The 4,413-nt window shown below is 43.2% G+C and overlaps 1 protein-coding gene across 4 annotated transcripts in view; it reads right to left on the bottom strand.

The window, feature by feature from the left end:
* Positions 1-3,828, bottom strand: part of rhobtb4 (Rho related BTB domain containing 4) — a 40,877-nt gene extending 37,049 nt beyond the window's left edge. Inside the window, exons 1-2 of one of the 4 annotated variants that reach the window (XM_020594425.1) lie at positions 3,748-3,828; positions 2,839-2,975 (exon numbers count right to left, since the gene is read on the bottom strand). The gene's annotated coding sequence lies outside the window, so the exon portion shown is untranslated. Of the gene's footprint in view, positions 1-2,838; positions 2,976-3,045; positions 3,396-3,677 lie in introns of those variants that run through there. The other 3 variants (XM_020594423.1, XM_020594424.1, XM_020594426.1) reach the window with 3 other exon arrangements.
* Positions 3,829-4,413: the final 585 nt, after the last annotated feature.

Below are 4,413 nucleotides of genomic sequence, written 5' to 3'. Positions count from 1 at the left end.
CTGTCTGTGCAGCCATCCTGGATCACAACCCCGTCAGGCTCTTGCCTCAGCCTAGCTTCGAGCTGTCTGAGCAAACACAACTGACCAGAGACATGAAATGCCTCTTATCTCCTCTCACCTTGTTGGCAGGACCCAACCCTGCCCTGTCCTCACTGGCAATGCCACACCTTCTTATCCAAGTCTCTCACCACCCTCCCACTCACACACAGAGGCCATTCCCTCACACTAGAGCTATCTACTGTTGAAAAGGTGTGTTAGGATTATGTATAAAAACTGTTGAAATCATATGTTTTTATACTAATATCGTTTTTATTGTTTAGTGAACCAGACTATATCCATTTGTTTGCTCACTGTAATTCAAACCAGACGCAGAGGCCTATAAAACCTAACCACACTCACTCACTCACACACACATACAATGAAAACAGAGAGAGAATGGGAGTGCTGGTGACATAGTGCTACAGATTACCACATTAGAGGCTGTTAAAGATAGATGTTCACAGGAGTCTGCATCTGGAACTGCTTCTGAAAAAGTTGGCCTGAGAAGCCAACAAGGCTTTTTTCTGTACCTCTTCAGCACAGATTGTCTTGAGGGTTTTTATTTTCATTTTTATTTCATTCTAAGTCAAAATTAGAGGAAGGAGTGGCAATAGATGTGAGGTGGAAAAGGGTTCAAGTACATGTGCTGCGCTCTGATTTATCATGTTTACAGTCACATGCAATCAAGTGTCTGACATACATTCTCTCTCACTTGATGTCTTACTCACTCTTTTTGTTGCTCCCTCAGCCTACTCTGCTCTAATTTCCTTAGCCAAAACCCCTTCATGTCCCTCTTCCTCAGTGTCTGAACTCCTTTTCCTCCTGGTTCTACTCTTCACAGCAAAATCTCTTCTCTTCTCTCCTCTCCTCTCTTCTCCTCTCCTCTCCTCTCCTTTCCTCTCCTCTCCTCTCTTCTCTTCTCTCAGGCCCATGTTCCTTAACTTTGCCCTCACTGTCTCACTCTTCTTTGTGCTCTTGCATACACATTCTTTCTCACTGACACACTATTTAAAAAAACAACCAATGAGAGCCAATAAGACAGAAACAAACTGCACAGTTGCCATCATCAGCGCAATCACTTGTTTCTCTCCCTCTCTCGCCCCTCCCCCACTGTTTTCTCTCTCTCTCCAAAACATACTAAACATCATGTGGTGCTGGTAAGAGAAGAAGACACAGTTGTATGGTGACTGTGAGTCTCTGTTTTTCATGAATGCCTGTGTTGGTGTCCAAGGATGTGTATGTATGTGTGTGGCCTTGTTTTTCAATCCTTGTGGTGACCCCAACCCCAAAAGCCCACTTGCACTGTGGGGACTTACTTTCCTTACGGTGCTTTCCACATACCAAATCCTTGAATTTTGGAGTGATGACTTGTTTTAACGTTAGGGCAGGTCTATGGGAAATGAATGCAAGTCAAAGTAAAGACTGTGTGTTACAGTAACGTGAGCAAACATGTGTGTGTGTGTGTGTATGATACTGCTGAACTGACACAAAGACACAACTTCTTATATGGCTCCCAGCTGCGTGGACGTGGCCTGTTAGTTGGCTATCCAGCAGCCAGGAATGTTTGGTGTGCAATCCTGCTGGAAAGCCCCAGTTACCCACATACAGACTCCCAGCCTCTGCTGGAGACAACCTTCTCTTCTGAACAGGGGCAGGGCCTCACCCCAAAGGAAGAATGGTTCAAATTCCACAGCTGACAGAAAAACACAGAGGAGTGGGACTGAGCGGAGGAACTGATGTCAACTGTACTGGACCATAGCACCACACCCACCATCTGTTTTCTGCTCTCAAAGTAGGAAAAGAGAGAGAAGCAAAACATCTGGAAATACTGGGCTACCACGGGCATTACTGGTGTAGTTGATAACTGGATGGCGTTTTGGCTGTTGTCAGAGATACGATGTTTCCTCCCATGCTTTGGTTTTGTATGGTTTAGTACACAGAATAACTGCAGTGACCACTCTTTTGTTCTGTAGACACCGAGAGACTCAGTCATCCAGGCTACAAATGGTGGAGATATCTAATTCTGTGTTTAAGCAAGAAAAACAAACTAAACTTCTGCAAATTAGACTGACTTACTGGCTAATTACCTTATCACTGCAGATAACCCAATTAAAGCAGAATAAAGCAAACATAGCCAAAGAAAGTTATATTGAAGCTTTTTAAAAATATTATCACAAACAAAAACACAGACAGGGAGTGTGAGGCACTTCTGGTAAGGATACAGAAGTTATTTTTTGTAGTTTATTGCCACAAATTTTTGTATTATATTTTATTTTTACTGTTATTCCGCATTGTAACATCGGGTAACAGCTCTCGAAGAATGTTTTATGAGCCTCCCAACACGTTAACACAAAGAGAATAAAAGCATAACAGACTGTTGTGAAAGTTGTGCTGCCAAAGAATTTAACTGGCCCTCTAGGCCAGAAGACACATGACTTATCAGTGTTGCGCATATTTTGTCTTGGGTTCACTTCAAGTAACACACCCACATTAATTTTATAATCTGATCTAAATATAAAAGTTGCGTTATATAATTTCAGATGGAGAAATAACAGTCCAATGCATCTACTCTAAAGATGTCTTAGCAGATGTCTCCAGAAAAGCTTAACAAGTCTGGTTAATTAAATTCAACCTGGGGTTTTTCGATGCAAAACTGAGAATAACACAAACTATGTGTACCGTTATGCAATCCCTGTCTGTGCACACGTGGTCTGCATTGTGGATGGGTACGCTGCGCGCATATACAGTTTAAATAGATTACCTACCTATAACAAATAGTATAATTGTCTTGGCTCCTACCTTTGAAAAACATTCAACTCTGGAATCAGTTCAGGTGTCTTGGCCCTCGATGTCCACTTTCAGTTCACACCTCTCCGCTCCTCTTTTCCCTTTAGTTTATTCTGGGCAGCTCTCGTCTCTTGCTTCGTCCCATTAAACTGCAAGGCACAAATACATGCGATCACTTCAGAGCATTCCTCTGCATAACAACATCGGATTACAACTCACATATCTGAACACTTGCTCCGTTTCGGTCTCGACCTGGGCGTCTTCAAATGATCGGCTTCGTTTCTAAATGCGCATGTTTGGTGGAAATCTGCCAGAACTGACAGAAGAAAAAGACTCCCGACTGCTGCAGCAGAGAGACGCCAAGAGGAATGTAATTATATGAAGACTTCTGCATAGTGCAAAACCTGCAAACATGCTTTTGTTTGCAAGTCCCCGCTATTGTGTTCCGAGACCTGTCTGTGCTGTTGTCCGGCTGTGGTCCTGATGCGAGTCTTTGTTGTTTCTCTCATACCTACAAGGAGGGAGCACATGGAGGAGGAGACCTTGCCTCGACTTTCTTTTGTCTGTCTGTTTTTACACAGGAGAGCCGCTAGTCAAGACTGGATGATCTCGTTTTCTTAAAAAATGACTCGCTATAGACTTTACAGCGCACAAGCACGGGGATTCTTTATATCAGCTCGCATGCATTTCGTCCTCATCACATGTCTGCTCCAATGTAATAGGCTATCATCTCTAATGTTTTCTATTTATGCGATTTATTTACTTATCATATTTTTTATCATCCTTAAATAAAAGTCCGTGCACATTTCGTTGCACCGCGCCCTTGTTTTTATCCAAGTATCCTCTCTCACCAGATTTCTCGCCAGAAGTTTGTCCTCCTTGGTGAGTGGGTGATGCCGCTGTTTCGGTCTCTGTCCTTACCTCTCCTTTCCTTTCCTTCTCCTGGTGTGTCTCCAAGCGGAGGCAGGACCCAGTTATGTTTCGCTCCAGACCAGCCCTCACCAACAGCACGCCAGCGGGTATCAACGAGCTCAGTGACGACAGCTCATCTCTAGTCACCAGCGCCACACCCATCCATTCATAAAGTAGAGAGCGTGCCAGTCACTAGGCCGGACAGTGCGCACACTGATATTCCAATAGGCACTGATAAAATGGTTATGATATTCGCTCATTTTCTCTGTGTCTCACAGCTTGTAGAGAATGTGTAAGTTAGTAAGCACCAGTCTACAAAGTGTCATTGCATCATAATGACCAACATACAAATATCACACATGCACAGCACAAGTGAAAAACGCTGGTAAATGTATGAGAATTCGTGATAAATAATTAATGGTATTTATACAAAAATTCCAAATATTCACTGCTTAATTATGAATATTTTCTTAGTTTTCTATGACAAGCTAATTATGTTTGGGCTTGGGACTGTGTAACGCTGTTGGTTAGACAAAACAATACATTCTCCTTAGCCTTTGGGAAACTACAATTGCCATGGTTAACAATTTTGACATTTTTGGGGCCAAATTAGTTGATTTCCCTCGCAGCGCCCTGTGGGGGGTGCTCCGGGAGTACGGGGTCCGGGGCCCTTTG

Source organism: Monopterus albus, unplaced genomic scaffold, assembly GCF_001952655.1.
Source record: "Monopterus albus unplaced genomic scaffold, M_albus_1.0 scaffold23.1, whole genome shotgun sequence".
In the NCBI taxonomy this organism is placed as follows: Eukaryota; Metazoa; Chordata; class Actinopteri; order Synbranchiformes; family Synbranchidae; genus Monopterus; species Monopterus albus.
Note: the sequence above shows the minus strand (reverse complement) of the source record. Positions and strands in the feature narration are given on the sequence as shown.